At 46.8% G+C, this 21,385-nt stretch overlaps 1 protein-coding gene across 1 annotated transcript in view; it reads right to left on the bottom strand.

Annotated features, from left to right (window-relative positions):
* Positions 1-18,649, bottom strand: part of DHX34 (DExH-box helicase 34) — a 1,224,470-nt gene extending 1,205,821 nt beyond the window's left edge. The window contains exon 1 of the mRNA XM_069644554.1: positions 18,568-18,649. The gene's annotated coding sequence lies outside the window, so the exon portion shown is untranslated. The remainder of the gene's footprint in view (positions 1-18,567) is intronic.
* Positions 18,650-21,385: the final 2,736 nt, after the last annotated feature.

Genomic DNA, 21,385 nt, shown 5'->3' with positions numbered 1-21,385 from the left:
ACATTACCTGAATTGGAACATGATGAAGTGAGCTGGGAGGAATCTTCGAGTGGAGCTAGAAAATATGAGACAGCGATTGCCAAACTTAATAAACATTTTGGGAATAAAACTAACATAGTTTTGGAAAGATATAGATTTTTCACGAGAACACAAGGTAAAGAAGAAAATATAGACTCATATTTAGCTGCATTAAGGGGATTGATGGCCACTTGTGCTTTCACTGGAGTAGCAGATGAATACTTAAGGGATCAGATGGTGTTGCATGTGGCAGATCCTCGGATTCAACAACGTTTGTGGCAGGCGAAGAACCCCACATTGGAAAAGACTATTGAGATAGCCAGGTCAATTGAATTGGGTGAAAAATGTATGAAGGAAGTCCAAAATAAAATGAGAATGTGGAAGTCAAATCAGTTCAAGATATGGAGGAGGGGCAGCATAACAGTCAAGAAGATGAATTGATTGCTATGGTCAAGAGATTGGTCAGGTCAGACATGAATAGTGGAGCCAGACAAGGAAGAGCAGGCATGTTCAGACAAAATAACAGATGTTTGAATTGTGGATGGTATATATGTCAATGCAGAAAGAGATTGTCCAGCTGTGTCAGCAGAGTGTTACAGATGGGGTCTTTTAGGACATTTTGGAAAAATGTGTCACAACAGTAGAGGAAGAGGAAGATTTAACAGCCGGTTTGGAAGAAATACTGGACGATTCAATAGAGGCAGAGGTGCAGCGATGACAAGTATAAAGGCATTGGAAGATATGGGTGGTCCAAGCAATCTCTTGGCAATCAAGGATCAGTTTGAAGACGAGGTTCAAATACTAGCTGTCACGCCAAGTGGAAAAGGTGTGGGACCGTGGGTTGCCATGGAGATAAATGACAAAACGCTACAAGTGATGGTGGACACTGGCTCTCCTTATACGATGGTTGATGTGGAGACATATGTCAATGTGTTAAAAAGAAAAATGGAAGAACTACAGATGACAAAAATCAAGGCAACTGGGTATGGAAAAACACCCATCAACAATATAGGGTTTGTTTGGGTACATCTGAAATTTGAAGGGAGAAAGACATGCTGCAGATTGTATGTGGCTGAGAATGGGTTTTCAATATGGTGGGAGCAAGCAGCTTTGAAAATCAGAATTCATCCTGGTGAAAAGGTGCCCATTTTATGCATTACGGAGAACAGTTGTGATACTGCAGAGAATTTGGCAAAAGCTTTTCCCAAAATATTTAATGAAGAAATAGGTTTACTCAAAGGATTTGAACATCGTATCATACTCAAAAGAGGTGCAAAGCCAGTGGTACACAGAGTGAGGAATATACCCATTGGTACCAGAGAAGCATTGAAGGCTGAATTAGAAAGGTTATGCATGCAGGACGTCATCGAACCTATTGAAAGCTCAGAGTGGTTATCCCCAATTGTAATTGTAAAAAAAACAGGATGGATCCATCAGAATGTGCGTGGATCTAAGAGACTTAAATGCTAACATTTTGTAACGCTCACCTGATTCCCACGGAGGCGCTGATCTTGGCAGGAAGGTGTCTGTGACTTGAAAGGTGATGTGCAGAACCCGATGGGCTTCTGGGGTCGAACCTCTTCGCACTGTGTGTCGAACTCGTAGGGTGAGGTTTCTGCAGGTGAAAGAATATGGGGGGTTAATGGTCTGGGTTGTTCAATGTCCCTATTCCTCTCTCTCCCTCTCCGTAGAACCCCCAGGTCAACGTGCTCACCTTAGATAGGTGAATGCTGGGCTCTCCATCTGCGTCGGGCGCAGGGCGCTGTTGCCAGTTCCTTCACTGGTGAAAAATAGGCCTCTTGGACTCAGAAGACCGTTACCGTCGTTAACTGCACGAGCGGTGAGTTTCCAGCCACCTTTTTAGTCTTTATAGTCTTTAGGTGCAAGGCACGTTAACATTGAACAGGACTTCGTATAATGCTTTTCTCCCTTTTGTCTTGCAGGACTCTTGAGGAAGATGGAGTGAAGCGCCTGGAAATGCGTGAGTAAATGCAAGCGCTCTAACTGTCTTTTCCCTTGCAGCGTAGTTCGTGCCGAAGAGACGCCGGAGTATTGCAGGCGTTCTATTTCGAAGAGCGCAATGGGCGTAAGTAAATACCTGTCTAATGTCTCTTCTTTTGTCTTTCAGAAGTTGGTTTGCAGCGCCGGAGTCCGCGGAATGTCTGTAAGTAGATACAATGCTTTTATCTCCGCAGGCGGCGATGCAGTGTGAAGAAATCCAGAATTCACGGAGTGCCGGTGAGTAGTGACAATGTTTTTATCTTTGCAGGCGGAGGTGCAGCGTGCCGAAAATGACCACAGCCGATGGATCTGGTGAGTAGCACTGCGAGTTAAGGCTGCGCTAACCTGCTGTTTCTTGTCTCTGCAGGTGCTGCTCTCGACTGGATGCGGGAATGGTGAGTATGCTTCTTGCAGATTCAGGATGCAGGAATGGTGAGTATGCTTCTTGCAGATTCAGGATGCAGGAATGGCGAGTATGATTCTTGCAGATTCAGGATCGTAAGAAGAAAGGCTGGAACAGACTCGGTGAGCGTTCTGCTGCAGATGCAGAATAACGCGAAGCACGTTTCGTCTATCGGGTGTGGTTTAAATAGCCTTGGAGTGATGAGGCGTCTTCCTCCACGGCCCCGCCTAGGTAAGAAAAGAGTTCCAGTTCCAGAAGCTTTCCAGTGCTGAATACAGGGAGTGGAGCTTGCCCCACCCAGGTAAGAAAGTAGTTCCTGTTCACAGAGCACTTCTAATAGGCTGGTAAGTAAGCAGCATGGTCTGCTGCAGGTAAGTCCACCCAAGCATCTGCACACATATTATGAGCCCGGCGCTTCCAGTGCTGGGACCGATGATTCTGATGAGCCTGGTGCCACCGGCGCCAGGACAAGGTCCAAAAGGTTCCCGTGGGGACCGGCTGGTGCCTAGGATTAGGGTTAGGGGCCTGCTTCCAAGGACGTTGGGCTGGTCCTGGCTCCTTGGAAGCAGTGATCATGACAGTACCCCCCCTCAAGGCCCCTCCTAAGCGTGTCTTCTCCGGGGGTTTTGGCTTGTCGGGATGATTCAGATGGAATCTCTTGACCAGACGAGGTGCGTGGACATATTCTGAGGGTTCCCAAGACCTTTCCTAGGGGCCGTATCCTTTCCAATCAACCAGATAATATAACTTAGATTTGGAGATCTTGGAGTCTAGAATGTTCTTTACTTCAAATTCGAGTTCTCCATCTACCAAAACAGGTTCTGGGAGTTCAGTCAATCGGGTTTCTGGTTGTACTGGTTTTAATAAGGAGACATGGAATACTGGATGTATTTTCATATGCGCAGGTAATTCCAATTTGACCGCCACCGGATTAACTATGGTAGAGATGGGGTAAGGTCCAAGGTATCTCGGGTTGAAGGTGCAGGGTCCTTTTAGAGGCAGGTGCTTAGTGGATAACCAGACCTGATCTCCTACTGCGTAGTGAGGGGCCTCTTTACGGTGTCGATCTGCTCCCTTTTTGACTTGAGCTTTGGCTCTTTGCAGATGGGCAGTGGCTTCTTTAAAAGCACGGGTAATCTCAGAGTGCAAATAATCCACAGCAGGTGTTTCGAATTCTTGGGGAGGATCCAGATTAGAGGTTCTAGGATGATGTCCGTATAATAGGAAGAAGGGAGTCTTCCCGGTTCCAGAATGAGTCGAATTGTTGTAAGCATATTCAACGATCCAAAGAATATCCTTCTAAGGGTTTTCAGTTTGTTGGAGCATGCAACGCAGATATGATTTGTCCTCTCGGTTTGTCCGTCAGTTTGGGGATGGTGACTGGTTGAAAGTCTTACATCAATTTGGGCTAGACGACAGCAACTTCGCCAAAAGTGGGAGATGAATTGACTTCCCCTATCGGAGATTAAAACCGAGGGAAAACCGTGTAACCGAACGATGTTTTCTAAGAATTCTCGGGCCAATACCGAAGCCGAAGGTAGGCCCTTCAGGGGAATGAAGTGAGCCATCTTGGAGAATAGATCCACGACTACTAAAATGGTATTATACCCTGAGCATGGAGGTAAGTCCGTGATGAAATCCATGGACAGGGTATGCCATGGACAGGGAGGAATATCCAGAGGGTGTAAAAGGCCGGCTGGTTTCTCCCTCTGACTTTTATTCTGGGCACACACACCGCAGGAGATTACAAAGTCTCTAATATCCTTCTTCCATGATGGCCACCAGAAATGTCTCTTGATCTTTTCCATGGTTTTGGTAATGCCAGGGTGACCCTCCATTAGAGAGTCGTGATAACCGGAGATTACTTGTTTTTGTATTTTCTCACAGGGCAAGTACAATCGCCTTTGGAAATATGGTAGGTCTTGATCCACTGAGAATTCTTTTCCCTTAAATTGCCAGTCCTGCAACTCGGCCGGAGTTAGGAGTGACTTGACTGTAGTCTTGATGTCTTCAAAGGATTGAGCGCTGACCAACCCCAAAATCCTTTGTTCTGGGATTATGGGTATTGGTTCCGGATTGGTCAAATGTACATCTACTCCCATCCGAGAGAGGGCATCTGCTTTTCCGTTTTTACTGCCGGGTTTATAAGTAATTAGAAAGTCAAACTCAGCCAGAAACAGAGCCCAGCGAAGCTGTCTGGAAGACTGAGCTTTGGCGGTCTTCAGATATTGTAGATTGCGGTGGTCAGTCATTACGGTGACTGTGTGTCTGGCTCCCAAAAGATAATGCCGCCAGGCTTTAAAGGCCGATCTGATAGCTAAAAGATCCTTGTCTGTAATTGAATAGTTGATCTCGGAAGCCGAGAATTTGCGGGACCAAAAGGCTACTGGATGTAATTGGTGTGTGACCGGATCTCTTTGTGATAACACTGCCCCCATAGCAAGACTAGAAGAATCCGTTTCCACGATGTAGGGGAGTTCTGGGCGAGGATGTTTTAGAACAGGTGCAGAAATGAATTTAGCTTTTAAGTCCTGAAAAGCTTGTTCTGCTTCAGTAGACCATTCAAAACGTTTGTTCTTCTTTAACAGAGCGGTGAAGGGCTGGACTATCCGAGAGAATTCAGGAATGAATCTGCGGTAAAAGTTAGCGAAGCCTAACATGCTTTGAACTCCTTTTACCGAGGTTGGTGATGGCCACTTGATGATTGCGTCGACCTTCTTTGAATCCATATGAACCCCATTAGGTGACAATATGAATCCCAGGAACTCAACTTCAGTTACGTTGAAAACGCATTTTTCAAGCTTGGCAAAAAGGTTATGTTGACGCAGTCTCTCGAGAACCTTTTTAACGTGTCTCTGATGTTCCTCTTCAGATGATGAATAGACAAGGATGTCATCAATGTAGACAACAACACACACATCTATGAGTTCTCTAAGGACATCGTTCATAAAATACTGGAAAGCGGCAGGAGCGTTACAAAGTCCAAAGGGCATCACTTGATATTCGAATAGCCCATACTTGGTGCGAAAGGCCGTCTTCCACTCATCGCCTTCTTTTATTCGTATTTGTATTTGTATTTTATTTATTTCTATAGCGCACCAGGCCCAGGGGCAACCGGGCGCTTAACTTAGTTACAACAAGATGAAAGCATGACAAGGCAATGTGACAGAGTATTACAAGATTATTACAGGAAGATTTACAAAATTTACAAAATATACATTCAAATGAATATCGATAAGGCAGTGATTTACAGGATAGTTAATAAAGGATGCAGAGTAGGTCAAAGTGCAAGTAGGGCAGTAAGCTGGTGTTAGCAGTCTTGGGCGGATAGCCATGCTTTGGTAAGGTATTTGAATTTCAGGAAGGAAGGTTCTGCTCTAAGGTCATTGGGGAGTGAGTTCCAGAGTTTGGCTGCCAGGATGGGGAAGCTGGTTCCACCAGATCTTTGGAGATTAAAACGCGGGATGTCAAGGCAGTTGGCTTGGGCCGCTCTGCGAGGTCTGGTGGAATTGTGGAAAGAGAATCTGTTTGCCAGGTAGCGAGGGGCTTGGTTGTGGAGGCATTTGTGTGTGAGAGCCAAGGACTTCAAGGAGATGCGCTGTGGGATAGAGAGCCAGTGCAGGTTGCGCCTGGTGTCAGATATATGCTGGCGCCTAGGAATGTTAAGGGCCGCTCTGATCGCATTGTTTTGGACAATTTGTAGCTTGTTTAAGTTGCGGAGATTAGTACCTAGATAGAGGGCATTACAGTAGTCAACCTTGGATAGTACAAGGGTCCTGGCCAAGGTTACGCAGTTGGCAGTGGTTAGGAACGGGCGACAGGCGGTGATGAGCTTGCAAGTATGCGCTGCTGCAGATGAGACTGCGTTGGATTGTCTAGTCAAGGATAGGGTTGAGTCGATGTAGATCCCTAGGGTTTTCGTGTCCTTAGCAATCGGGATGGTGTTCCCATCAATGGTGAAAGACTTGAAGGCAGGGTCAAGTTTAGTGAGTTTTTGTGGTGAACCAAGAATGAGGAGCTCTGTCTTTTCATCATTTAGGCAGAGGCCGTGCTGGGCCATCCACGCTTGGATGACCTGGTAGATGGCGTTGATGGCAAGGGAGTCAGTTGTGTAGTCTCCAGTGATGGGGATTAGTATCTGTGTGTCGTCAGCGTAATTGGTATACGTGACGCCCAAGTGGTCCAAAATATCAAAAAGGGGTTTGGTAAACACGTTATATAACGTGGGCGAGACACAGGACCCTTGAGGCACACCACAAGAGACCGGAGCGGGTGGTGCGGCCGCAAGTGGGGAGAACACACGCATAGATCTATTATCCAGGAAGGATCTGATCCAAGTGGCGGCATTTTCTGAGAAGTGTGCGGCTGATTTGAGGTGATGGCAGAGAATTTTGTGATTGACAAGATCAAAAGCAGCAGAGAGGTCCAGGAGAAGTAATAACGCCAGTTTGCCTTTGTCTTTGAGATCTTCGATCTGCGTTTTTAAGTCAATAAGGGCGGTCTCAGTGCCATGGCGAGGCCGGAAGCCTGATTGCCTGAGTCCCAGAAGTTTATTTGATTCAAGGTATTCCTGAATTTGTAGGTAGGCCGCGCGGTCAAGGATTTTTAGTAAAAAAGGTACAGTGGTAATTGGTCTGTAGTTTGTGGGTATACTGGGATCGAGGGTAGGTTTTTTCAGAAGCGGGATGACCCATGCATCCTTAAGATTGTCCGGTACAATCCCAGAGCTAAAGGAGGAGTTGATGAGCGTAGTGATGAAAGGTGCTAGGTCGTGAGCAGCTTCCTTAATAATAGGTGCAGGACAAAGGTCACCCTGACAATTGGACGGTTTAAGGCTAGTGATAATCTTTTCCACTTCGAGAGTGGAGAGTGGAGAGAAGCTAAAAGGAGTCAGAGAGTCTGTGATAGAGGGGTTTATGGTAGGTATAGGGATCTGTAGAGGGTTGGATTGAAGGCTAGATTGTTTGTTGTTGATTTTAATTTGGAGAGTGGCAATCTTACCTAGGAGAGCTTCTTGGATTTTGGAGCACCAGGTGCTATCTTTAGTACATGTGTCAGGAGGGGTAACAGGAGTTTCAAGTTCTTTTAGGATTTTAAACAATTCTTTGGTGTTAGATTTGGCTTGCTCGATGCGTTTGTTATATGTGTCTTTTTTTGCCTGGAATATAGCTTCCTTGTAGTTAAGGGTGGCCAGGAGTACGCGTGATTTGTTAGCTAGAGAGTGATTGCTTCTCCAGTGGGATTCTGCAATTCGTTTTTCTTTGCGTAGTGCTCTGAGATGGGGTGTAAACCAGGAGTTTAGGTGGGCTCGAGGTTTAGGTTTTCTCAGTTTCGAGGGTGCAATGGTGTCTAAGGCTGTAAGCATGGCCCGGTTGAAAGTGTCGACCAGGGCCGTAGGGTCAGAGCATGATGGATCCCGAACATTAAGAGCTGGAAGGAGGAGGGGGAGGAGTCTATCGCAGGTAATGTTGCGTTTGTTACGGGTGGCCATAGCCGGGGCAATGTTGTGAGGGAGGCTGATAGGTTTGGACTCAATATTGAATGTAATTAAGTTGTGGTCTGTCCAGGCGCACTGTTGGTTGGAGGTGATGTTGATGGGACAGTTGAGGGCGGCTAGCCAGTCAAGGGTTCTGCCCTTGTTGTGGGTAGGTTGGTTTAGGAACTGAGTGAATCCAGCGTTAGTGAGGATGTTGTCAATAGACGAAGCAGCGGTGTCCTTGGGGTCGTGGAGGCCTAAATTGAAATCCCCCAGTATCATGACCTGGGAGGTAGCTTTGGTGTTGTGTGTGAAGATGTTGGAGAGGTCCTCCGCGAAGGTAGATAGTGGGCCGGGTGGCCGGTAGAGTAGATGAAAGGTGATAGAATGGTTGGGTGTGAGAGCTAGTTTAGCTGTCAGTGCTTCCAGAGTGGAGGAGTGATGTGTGGCTGAGAGGTGGAAGTTCAGAGCGTTTTTGTGGATGATAGCGATGCCACCTCCTTTAGATTGGATGGAATTACGGTCATGTCTGATAATGTTATAGTCAGGAGGGATAGCGAGGGAGAGAAGAGGACCTGAAGCTGGGTGGAGCCAGGTTTCAGTGATTGCTATAAAGTCGAGGTCAAGGTTGAGGATCAAGTCAGCTACTTCTAGGGCGTGAGCCGGGAGTGATCTGGCGTTGATTAGCGCGCCTTTGATGTTGTTTAAGTTAGGGGAGTTGGAAGATGGTGGTAGATTAGGTGAAAGTGTAGGTGGTGACAGAGGGAGAGGCAGTTTGATGCGGTGAGCTAAATGATGGGAAGCGTGGGTGAGACGCGAGCCAAGTCTAGCATTTCTCAAGGAGATAGAGCAGGGTAGGTTAGGTAAAGGTCTGGTGGCGAAGTGCTGGATCCAGAGGGCTGGGTTATTAAGATAAGGGTTGGTGTGGTGAGCGTGGGATGGCATAGTTAAGGTATGATGCAAGTAAGAGTGGTAGATAGAGGTGGTGGTATGGTATAGTGCAGTGCAGCCAGGGTGCAGTATAAGGATGAGAAGGGTAGGCAGCAGTCTGGTCAGTAGGGTACTGAAAGAGTACAGTGGTGAGTTTGCAGTAGTTAGACTGTTGGTGGGGGGCATGTTGACCTGGTAGAGTCTAAGCGCGCGTAGTCTGGTAAGGAATGCGAGGGCGACCATATGACATTTACACAGTAGCACTAGTCTGTTAGTGACCAGGGGCACAACACAATTGCAGTGGTCAGTTAGCGACCATAAGGCACAACACAATTGCAGTGGTCAGTTAGCGACCATAAGGCACAACACAATTGCAGTGGTCAGTTAGCGACCATAAGGCACAACACAATTGCAGTGGTCAGTTAGCGACCATAAGGCACAACACAATTGCAGTGGTCAGTTAGCGACCATAAGGCACAACACAATTGCAGTGGTCAGTTAGCGACCATAAGGCACAACACAATTGCAGTGGTCAGTTAACGACCATAAGGCACAACACAATTGCCGTCATGAGACATACCACATTAGGGGCAGAAAGTGACTGTACTATTGAGAGGTGGCAGTAACGCAAAGAGGCAACAGAGTTGGAGGCATAAGTGTATATAGCAAACAGTTATCGAGGGTGAAGAAATACCAAATTTAAATGTTTGTGATTGCGGAGTAGCAGAAGACATACCAGAAAGCACAATAGTGTAGACTGAGGGTAACCCCTCTACTCACAATGGATTAGAGGTCCAAGTAGACCCTGGCTCCAAGGCTCCGGAGGCGAACAGGGGGCAAACAGGGGCCTTAGTGCGGGCCTTTGTTGAGAGGCCGGCGTTCCCGCCTGCCGGCGGAGGGGATAATTATGAATGGGGAGGTCAGCAGCTGATTCGTGCGGCCGGAGCCTCGCTCTGGTGCCGCGATGCGCCCGCCATTGCTGGGCCAGGCGGAAGAGTCTGACGGAGTCAGTCGATTCCAAGAAGCGTTGCGCTTTAGCAATCGACGAGCAACTGGAGATCAATGGATGTGCACGATAGCCATACCTGACTGAGATAAGATGGCAACCCTCGCTCTTGAGGGAAATCGGTGAGGCAGGGTGATCTGACGCACGGCCGAATCGTGTGTAGCTGGAGATGCTCCTCGGCTCGGGAGGCTAGTGCTCATGCCCCTCCTCCGTGGTGTGCTGCTGCGGCTGGAGCGGTAAGGGCAGAGTTCCTGGCCCCTGGCTCCTGTGGCTCCGAACAGGCTCTCAACAGGCCTTTGTATGGCCTTCGTAAGGGCCGCCGGCAGATCCGCCTGCCGGCGGATGTAGTGGCGTGGATAAGCGAGGCTTAGCCTCGTTGTGGCGCCGCGATGCGCCCGGCATGCGGGGGTCAGGCAGGAAGTAGGACAAGGCCAGGCAGGCCTTCGTTGCAGCTTACCAGCTGTTGCGGTATCCGACGATGGGGAAAGGGCTCCTGCCCTCTTCCCTTGGATGGGGCAACGAAGTGAGGCCAGTCAGGCTCTCAACAGGCCTTTGTATGGCCTTCGTAAGGGCCGCCGGCAGATCCGCCTGCCGGCGGATGTAGTGGCGTGGATAAGCGAGGCTTAGCCTCGTTGTGGCGCCGCGATGCGCCCGGCATGCGGGGGTCAGGCAGGAAGTAGGACAAGGCCAGGCAGGCCTTCGTTGCAGCTTACCAGCTGTTGCGGTATCCGACGATGGGGAAAGGGCTCCTGCCCTCTTCCCTTGGATGGGGCAACGAAGTGAGTAGCAAGTGGTAGGCTCCTCTGAGATCCAACTTTGTATATATACATGCTTCTTTGACTTGGTCCAGGAGTTCAGGGATCAAAGGTAACGGGTATCTGTTTTTAACGGTGATTTGATTCAGGGCGCGGTAATCTATACAAGTTCTAAGGTCTCCTTCCTTTTTCGGAACGAAGAACAAAGCCGAGGAAGCTGGAGATTTAGAAGGACGGATAAACCCTTTAGCTAGGTATTGGTCCAGATATTGCCTGAGGTGAAGATTCTCTGGCTCGGTGAAGGCATAAATCCTACTGCAAGGAGGAGTTGTTCCGGGTATCAGGTCTATTTGACAGTCGTAAGACCTATGAGGAGGCAGGGTGTTAGCTTGATCCTTCTGAAAGACATCTTGGAATTCTAGGTAGTCGGGAGGTAATGTGGGAACCTCAGAAGAGATTGCTGCCACTGAAACTTCAGGCCGAGGATAACAAGTGGTAAAACATCCTGGAAACTGAACCGTCTTTGCTCGCCAGTTGATCTGAGGATTGTGCTTCTCTAACTAAGGGATTCCCAGAATGATCTGGAACTGAGGGGCCTTGATCACATCGAACACGATTTTCTCCCGGTGTCCATCTTGGCTCACTAGCGTCACTTCTTGGGTGGCGTGCGTTACTGGTCCGGAGGCTATCTCCGTGCCATCCACTGTAGTAATGACGTCTTTTACTGCCTTAGGAACAAGGGGTAGATTCATCCTTGATGCCATTTCACGGTCCACATAATTGCCGATTGCTCCGCTGTCGATGTAAGCTTCAATTGCATGCAAACGATCCGGACGTGCAGGACTAATGAGGACCATGGGCACCACGAAGTGCGAGGTCACGGGACAGATCTTAACGCTCGGCAAGAGGACCTCTATACTTGCTGGGCTAGGTCGTTTCCCTGCTCAGAACTTGAGGTACTGGAATCTGCGGCTCCTACAGCCTTCTTAGCTGGTTTCACTGGACAGTCTCGAAGAAAGTGCCCCGAGTTCCCGCAATAGAGGCATAATTGCAGCTGTCTTCTTCTTTCCCGCTCCTTTTGGGTTAAAGGACCTTTCATCCCCCCTATTTGCATGGGTTCCACAGTGTCAGCTCCCTTAGTAGAAGTCTGTGGTTTAGAAAACACTCGGGTATCAAATTTAGAACGATCAGCCTTCCTGTTCTGTAATCTGTGGTCCAATTGGACGACTAAGTCAATATAGTCTGAACATTCTTGTGGAGGGTTCACAACTTGAGCTAACATATCCTTGAGCTCTCCACGCAGGCCTCTGTAGAAAAGCGTAATTCTCTTATCCTCGGGCCATTGAGTTTCCACTATGAGTCTGTTGAATGAGGCTATATAGGTCAAGAGGTCTTGATTACCCTGTCGTAATGAAAGAAGTTCATTGTCCAAGGCCTGCCCTTGTGCATGTCTTGCAAACAGTTTCTCCATGCTGGACTGGAAGGCCTGGAAATCATGTAAAACTGGATCATCCTGGGTGACTAAAGGGATCGACCAATCTGCGGCGCTGCCACTGAGATAAGAAAGCACGAAAGCCACTTTGGTCTGGTCTGTTGGGAATGCAGCTGGTCGACATAAGAAATGTAAGCGGCACTGGTTGAGGAACACTGCAAATTTCTTTGGGTCACTAGAAAAACGTTCGGGCGGAGCCAAGGGCACATTACCAGGGAGATTGATTTGCACTGGATTTACAGATGATGCAGAAGGATAGCTTCCTCCTGGAGTGGGCAGGGGTGTCTGTCCTGCCTGCGTTTGTAGCAATTGCCTAGCGAGGTCCTCTGTTCGCTCCTTGGAAACTATCAGTTCTCTTCTTAGAGAGCTTGTTTCCTGACGAGCTGCATGTACTTCTGCTCTTAATTCCCAGAGCAACTGGGCTAATTGATCAGTGTCTGAGGTTTCCATTGCGCCTGGGTAGGAGTTTTGCGGTGGGCTTCGCGTTCTGTAACGCTCACCTGATTCCCACAAAGGCGCTGATCTTGGCAGGAAGGTGTCTGTGACTCGAAAGGTGATGTGCAGAACCCAATGGGCTTCTGGGGTCGAACCTCTTCGCACTGTGTGTCGAACTCGCAGGGTGAGGTTTCTGCAGGTGAAAGAATATGGGGGGTTAATGGTCTGGGTTGTTCAATGTCCCTATTCCTCTCTCTCCCTCTCCGTAGAACCCCCAGGTCAACGTGCTCACCTTAGATAGGTGAATGCTGGGCTCTCCATCTGCGTCGGGCGCAGGGCGCTGTTGCCAGTTCCTTCACTGGTGAAACATAGGCCTCTTGGACTCAGAAGACCGTTACCGTCGTTAACTGCACGAGCGGTGAGTTTCCAGACACCTTTTTAGTCTTTATAGTCTTTAGGTGCAAGGCACGTTACCATTGAACAGGACTTCGTATAATGCTTTTCTCCCTTTTGTCTTGCAGGACTCTTGAGGAAGATGGAGTGAAGCGCCTGGAAATGCGTGAGTAAATGCAAGCACTCTAACTGTCTTTTCCCTTGCAGCGTAGTTCGTGCCAAAGAGACGCCGGAGTATTGCAGGCGTTCTATTTCGAAGAGCGCGATGGGCGTACGTAAATACCTGTCTAATGTCTCTTCTTTTGTCTTTCAGATGTTGGTTTGCAGCGCCGGAGTCCGCGGAATGTCCGTAAGTAGATACAATGCTTTTATCTCCGCAGGCGGCGATGCAGTGTGAAGAAATCCAGAATTCACGGAGTGCCGGTGAATAGTGACAATGTTTTTATCTTTGCAGGCGGAGGTGCAGCGTGCCGAAAAGGACCGCAGCCGATGGATCTGGTGAGTAGCACTGCGAGTTAAGGCTGCGCTAACCTGCTGTTTCTTGTCTCTGCAGGTGCTGCTCTCGACTGGATGCGGGAATGGTGAGTATGCTTCTTGCAGATTCAGGATGCAGGAATGGTGAGTATGCTTCTTGCAGATTCAGGATGCAGGAATGGTGAGTATGATTCTTGCAGATTCAGGATCGTAAGAAGAAAGGCTGGAACAGACTCGGTGAGCGTTCTGCTGCAGATGCAGAATAACGCGAAGCACGTTTCGTCTATCGGGTGTGGTTTAAATAGCCTTGGAGTGATGAGGCGTCTTCCTCCACGGCCCCGCCTAGGTAAGAAAAGAGTTCCAGTTCCAGAAGCTTTCCAGTGCTGAATCCAGGGAGAGGAGCTTGCCCCACCTAGGTAAGAAAGTAGTTCCTGTTCACAGAGGACTTCTAATAGGCTGGTAAGTAAGCAGCATGGTCTGCTGCAGGTAAGTCCACCCAAGCATCTGCACACATATTATGAGCCCGGCGCTTCCAGTGCCGGGACCGATGATTCTGATGAGCCTGGTGCCACCGGCGCCAGGACAAGGTCCAAAAGGTTCCCGTGGGGACCGGCTGGTGCCTAGGATTAGGGTTAGGGGCCTGCTTCCAAGGATGTTGGGCTGGTCCTGGCTCCTTGGAAGCAGTGATCATGACACATTTGGGTAGATCGCCATCCTTTGCCGAACATTGGGGAAATGTTGACTACCATGAAGCCAGCAAAGTATTTCACGACGTTAGATCTATCGTCAGCATATCACCAAGTAGTTCTGGAGGAAGAGAGTAGACATTTAATGTCTTTTGTAACACCATTAGGAGCTTTTCGATACAAGAGAATGCCTTTTGGGTTGGCTTCAGTAGCCGCGGTGTTCCAGAGATTGATGCATCATTTATTTGAAGGTTTACAAGGAGTACATTATTTTCAGGATGACATCTTGGTGTCAGGAATGTCTCAAGAAGAACATGATGCAAAGTTATTGGGTGTACTACAGGTACTACAGCAGAAAGGAATGACACTAAAAATTGAAAAATGCAAGGTCAAGAAAAATGAGGTAACATACTTGGGTCATCGGATAAATGCTGATGGTATAATGCCAAAAGAATCATTAGTAGACACCATTTAAAAAATTTCTGATCCCAAGAATAAGGACCAATTTAGGAGTTTTATGGGTTTAACAGAATACTACCCGAAATTTATTGACCATTATTCGGACAGAACTGAGAAAATAAGAAGTTTAATGTGCAAAAGTGTGAAATTCAATTGGACTGAAGATTGTAAAAAAGAATTTGAGCAAATCAAAACATTGATCAATAGAGCACCGGTGTTGAAGTTGTTTGATTCAAGTGCCAAGACAAGAATATCTGTGGATGCAAGTAACATAGGACTGGGAGGAGTTCTAGAACAAGTTCAAGCTGGTGAAATTGTTCCCATTGCCTTTGCCTCAAGGACATTAAGAGATGCTGAAAGACATTATTCGACAATAGAAAAAGAAGCTTTGGGTGTTAAATGGATATTAGAACATTTCAGAAGTCTCATTTGGGGCATTCCAGTGGACATTATAACAGATCACAAACCACTCGTACATGTTTTGAACTCAAAAAATCCTCACATGACATCTCCACGCATAAGAAGGTGGACACTGATCATCATGCAATTCAATGTGATTATAAAATACACTCCAGGAAAGAACAATGTGGTGGCGGATTGTTTCTCTCGCCTACCGTGTGAGGGTGTAGCGGGTGATGGTGAGGACAACGAAGCATTGATGGAAGAACAAAACATGGATTGTATCATAGCTCAAGTACATCCAAGTTTCTCAAAGGAGGAATGGATAAGAGCCAGAGAATGTGACCCTGAACAGGAAATGTTGAGAAGGGCCATTGGGAGTGGTTGGAGAGACATTGATGACAATGTAAGATACTGGGAAAAATTTAAAGATGAGCTGTCTAGTGATAAGGTATGTGTATATCGAGGAGAACGCATCATACCTCCGACAAACTTGAGAAGGAGGATTATGGACATTGCCCATGAAGGTCATGTGGAGAGAATGTTGACGAAGAGAAGAGTAAGAACAGCTTATTGGTGGCCTAACATGTGGGGTGAAATGGAATCTCTAGTCAGAGATTGTACCGCATGTGCAGTGAGTGACAAGAGTAAATTAATAAAGACAACCCCATTACAGCCGGTGAATATTCCTAGTACAGTATGGACAAAATTAGCTATTGATATAGCTGGGCCTTATGAGACATTGGGATCACAAAAAGTGTTCCTCATAGTGTTGGTAGATTATATGTCCAAGTGGGTGGAGTGTGGTATTGTCGAGGACTCTGTATCAGCTATCAAAGTGGTGAAATTTTTGGAAGAAATCTTTAACAGAGAAGGAGAACCGCATGAGCTGGTGTCGGATAATGGAGCTCAATTCATGTCTGTGGAGATTCAAAAGTTTCTGAAGGATAGGGCCATTAAACACAGCACCACGGCATTATACCATCCAATGGGGAACGGTTTGGTGGAGAGGATGAACCGTTTAATAAAAGGTATTATTCAATTGGCCATTATAAATGGTCTACCTTGGAAAGAGACGCTCAAAGAAGCTCTCAACACATACAAAGTTAGGCCACACTCAGTTACTGAGGAAGTTCCATTCACGTTGATGAGAGGAAGGACACCTACAAATAGACTTAGGCCTGCTTGGATGATAAAAAAAGGAAATAAAGAGATACATTTGGAAGACATTGTCAACAAAGTAAAAAGAAAACAAGAAGAGTATAAAAGATACTATGACAAGCAAAAACATGTTCAAGAAAGTGAAATTAAAACAGGTGATTGGGTAAGAGTGAGAGAACCAAAACGTGTAATGAAAGGAGAATCAAGATTTCGTCCTCCTCAAAGAGTGAAAGAATGTTCAAAGAAATCTGTGATTTTAGAGGATGGCAGGAAATGGTCATGTGATGATGTAATTTTGGCAAAGGAAGGGGTGATAATGAGAAATGAAAGGGAACAAGGCTGGTATGGAGAAACATTGCAAGACAAGACATCCAAGGATAATGTTGGTGAAACAAATATAATGTGTAAAGGTAATACACAAGAAGAGAAAACACAAGGAAAACCAGATGAAGGAAGGAATGACAATGCTCAGACAATACCAAGACACAGGATAAGATTGTGGAGAATTATTGAGAATTTGAAAACTGAGTATTCGGATCCAGCTAATATGTTACACCTCTGGTAACATGAAGATATCGTATCAACATAGCAGAAATGTTATGATGGTAGTTTCTGAGTTTTTCAAATTAGTTTGTTTTATTTATTTAGGAGGGGAGATGTAAGGATAGCATTTCAGTAAATGTACGTACACAAGGTTCTGTAACCATAACAGTATCTTCGTGTATGGTTCCAGAATGTTGATGGAATCATACACGAAGATGTTGCTGAAAGAGGTTGGCCTCCCTGGGGCTCCTTCCATTAAACTCAAGATTTCAATCTAATATATAACGTGAGGTTGTGTACTTAATCGTTATAAGAATACACAACACCCCTGCTGCACTTGGTACCTAATGCAGCCCACCTTTGTTTGTCACTCGGAAATTAATCAATGTGTGCGCATGTACCGCTGTACGCCATACAAATATGCCCAAGCACGTTCCTTGCTTCTGACCGTTACAAACCTCAGTAACAGGCGCAACCCGGCCTATGTAACTCGAGCACAAAAACCCCACTGCTACTGTGGCGCCTCTACCGGATGAGGCCACCCGCCTTGCAAACCTCCCCCCCCAGCCCCCCAAGACCCTGCCATGAGGTAAGCGTCGGCCCATGTACCACCTAAATGCCATCAACTCCACACCTTCCCCCGCGGCAAGTTCCGGCGGTGACCTTCGGCAAACAATACATTCCCGTTCTAAATTACACGGGTGATTACACACACTTCCCGCCTATGATGCCCGCCAGTTGGAGCTCCTTGTCACACTCCCCCCATGCTATTCCTCCTTCAGTTCTGTGATCGCATCTCCTGTGTCTCTAGCCAACTCCCGTACGGCACCACTATCAAAATCCCAGGCACGCAACTTGTAAACGCACGCACGGCTGTACCCCACATAACTGCAAAAGGGGGTCTCCCTCAAAAAGCCCTAAAGGGTACGACCATTACCTCTCAATTATTTCCGCGAGACCAACGGGAAACAGAAAACCCTCTTGCCGGAACACGGGAACCTCCATGCTGGTCCAACACGAACACGAGCGGCAGCAACCCCACTCCTTCAGCAGCTGCAGACCCAAACGAAATCCTCCTCTTCCTTGTAGGCGGGCGGGCATCCTTCTGCAAACGAAAACCTCCTTGGTGGGTAACGGGCGTCCTCTGCAGCAGCTGGAGATGCTGCTTTGTGTCCTGAGCCTGCCCCCTTCATCCTAGGAGGGGGAGGCCAGAAGGAGGACACTGCCCGGGTTATCGGGGTGCCTCCTCCATTTGCTTTGCACTCTCGTCGTCACTGGCAGACTAGGTGCAGCTCCGGCTCAAGGTGCGCTCAGAGGGTGCGGCCACACAAGGGCACCCAAGGGCAGTGGCGATGCACATAAAGGGCGCTTTGCCTCCAGCAAACCCTCAAGCAAACTTTAAGTATGGACCAATACTTAAGTTTGCATGACAGTTAATTGGAGGCAAAGTGCCCTTTATTTGCTATTGTTTAAATTGGTGAGGTGCCAGTGCCTAATTAAGAATCACCCACCCCTGACGCAATACAAGAACAGCAAGGGGCTCAGTTACTGCGTTTGGTCGTGTAATTTAGTGAAGCAGTAACTGACACAAACACAGCAAATGTGCCCCTGCTGTTCTTGTATTGTGTGTTTAAGGACAGCGTCCAGCGAGGGACAGGTAGAACATTTTTTTCCCGGGGGGAACTGAGACATCTCGCACAGGGCGCTGGCAGACCTGGCGCCGGCACTGTAACGAAGATTAACTCTAAATCAACAACGAGCGTAATATGAAAGGAAGAAGGGTTTCAAAATCCTGCGAGTTTATGAGGAGCACTACAGAGCATCAATGAAATCATATGAGAACTTAACAAGGTATCGGGCACATTTTTCAAGTGTGGATTATGAAAGCACTTTTCATCCCATAGACCAGGATACTAATGCATTTTACTAAACTGACCTGCCAAGAGCACTGCCAACATAGTGTATAGTTCCCATCCGAGAAACGGAGCATACAAATGCCCCGCCTACTCTTCTTCACGTGACTTTGGCACGTTCCGACGTGGCTGATAAGTCACTAGCCGCACGTTGCCACTTCTCATCTTTGCAGGAGCTTGAATGAAGGCGAGCTGTGAGTTTCTTAGCAGCGAGTTTACGAGCACGCGAATTCCTCCCTTGAGAAGCAAATTTAGTTTACAATAAGTATTTGCACACTTGATTGTTGTTTTGGTGGAGAAGGCCTGACCGGGGATGTGTGCATTTCAGTATATTTTGAGGATGAGAAAGATGTTTAACACGGGCACTTGTAAAGCGGATTTGGTTTACAGTAAGTCTTAAATCTAGCGCATGCTTGATGATTTTAGTGGCGAGGGGTGCCATTCGTTACCAAATGAATTTGCTCGATTGTTATTTCATTGGAGAGGGTGGACCCCGTAATGAAGCGAATTAGCTTTACAGTAAGTCTTAAAATCACATGGTGATCATTATTTTAGAGTGGAGGGGGCATTTAGGTATATTTTGGGGGTAATTGTTATTTTAGTAGAGAGAGGTGATAAGGGTGTATTTTGGGGGGCTGTTCCTTTTTTTTTAATGTGCATTCGTTGGGTGCAACAAAACCCACATGTGGGGGGTGCTTAAGTGGGGATGGGAGGGCCCACTTCAGAAAATAGGTGGGGCAAACTTGAAGGCTCTGCACCCACTGTTCTACCCCCTGCTCCCATGGTCTGGTGTAGGGACCAACTATAAAATAGTGTATTTTGAAGCGCAATATGAAGAGAGGTAGGGCTTTAATTGGGGTAAGAAATCGAGGGGGCAGCCTCATTTGGGTGTGTGGCTTGCAGGAGGGGTGTGGCCTAAAAAGTACGCAAATCGTAAGGTATGCACACAAATATATATACATGTTATATTTTTATGCCTACCTTACTATGGTTTGTGTACTTTGCAAGCCATCTTTTCTAAACATAGAAATATGTAACCTATTTCTATGTTTAGATAAGATGGCTTGCAAAGTACACAAACCATAGTAAGGTACCCACACAGATATATAACGAGGGCTCACGCGAGGGGTCACCACCAGAGGCAGTTACTATGACTGACGGAAGTGGCAGCCAGCCTCCGCTTCGCTGTGGCTGGCTGACACTTCTGTCAGCTCGCCTGACTTCATGGCATGCGCATCTCCCGTCACGGCTGCGACCGCGATGGGATAATGCATCCTGCCAATGTTAAGGTGGGACTGGGGGGGGGGGGGGGCCCGGCTCAGCCCCACTTTTTGGGGGGGGAGCCGGCCCACTTAAGGCACTGAAGCGAGGCAATGGTAGTCTTTCTTGAAAGTAGCAGCTTTTAAGTTTTACTGAGTTTGTTCAAGTCCGTTTTTCTGAACAACAGTAAAACTTAAACACTGCAGGGGAAAGGCTTCTCTCACCTCTGCCTAACAAAACGCAAGTGCGCACATCGAGGGGTGCACCTAAGCTACAATTTAGGTGGGGGCCAACCCTTCAAATGTTGGGAGAGGCACTAGCTTCAGAGACAGTGGAGGAGTGGCAAACTTATTGTGTAGGGGCATCTAACTTCATTACTCATTGTAATGAGACTATTCCAGTGCAGCTAATTTTACAATCAGTTAACTCTCTCCTTTAAGTCTGGAAAACCCACTTCTTGCAGATCCTGAAAGTGTGAAAATGGCAGATGGTTTGCAATGAAAGACTCTATCATAGCATAACAAGACAATACAGAGTGCGGGGTAGTAGCCTGTTTAACTGACTTCGGAAACCTGGGTTGACAACCTGGGATGGCACTCTCAATGTTTACCTTACTTCATATATTGCACTGATGAATGTTATTTGAAGTTTAACATATTGTACCGGAAGGTAGCTTATTTGTCAAATCAAGTGTTACAATTCTGGTGGAGGGCCAGTGCAGCAATAATGCAATTCTAGCAGTATTTGAGCCACTAGCAGAGGAGCACCAGGGTACACCAATTTGTCCCTGCACTTATTAAAACGTTCCTATTGTAAGGTTATAAGCATTCCAATTTTTGCAGTTGAAGTCTGGGTGGTATTACATTATTTGCCCAGTATCACACACTTGCATTGAACAGCGAAGCCAGGATTTTAATCCACTCAGCAATTAGGGCACACCACCTTCTTCCACTCTTTACTTGGAATAAATATTACATTTCTGGGTTTCAAGACCTACAGTAATACTGTCCTATAGAGTTTACTTGCAAAATACAAAAATTGCATAGTAAATCATTTTGACCACATGTAAATCCTTATAGCAGCATATTGGGCCAAAATAATATCAGTGTACATTTTTTATTTTATTTTCCACACCCTGAATGGAAAACTATAGGAGGCAAAATATCTTATTTACCCACTTTATTTTCAGCGGTTTAAGACGCACAATAAAATAAGTTGTCATGAACTCACTTGGGTTTGGAGATTTGTCACAAACCTCCAGCATGTTATGTATGGTTTTAGAACATTCAACCAAGGACTTCAAAGCAAACTTTACTTTTTAGCATATCAAGCTTATTAGACTTTATGGGTATGAACACATTTTCAAAGGGTACTTTATTGTGTTGCTCGCTTTAACTGTCAGATTTGCAAGGTGACTGGTGGTCTTTCAATTGGAAATTCCCAATCATGCATAAGAAAGACTATGCTGCTGATGACAAAAGAAATGTGTTGTCGAGTTCATCAGGGACGCAGCCTGTGTGTCTCGGGGGCTGTGACTCTGTGGAAACAGGCAGCGCTTGATCATCTGACCCAAGCAGATAG

The sequence above is a fragment of the Ambystoma mexicanum genome, chromosome 2p (genome assembly GCF_040938575.1).
Source record: "Ambystoma mexicanum isolate Mex_15411 chromosome 2p, UKY_AmexF1_1, whole genome shotgun sequence".
NCBI lineage: Eukaryota > Metazoa > Chordata > Amphibia > Caudata > Ambystomatidae > Ambystoma > Ambystoma mexicanum.
Note: the sequence above shows the minus strand (reverse complement) of the source record. Positions and strands in the feature narration are given on the sequence as shown.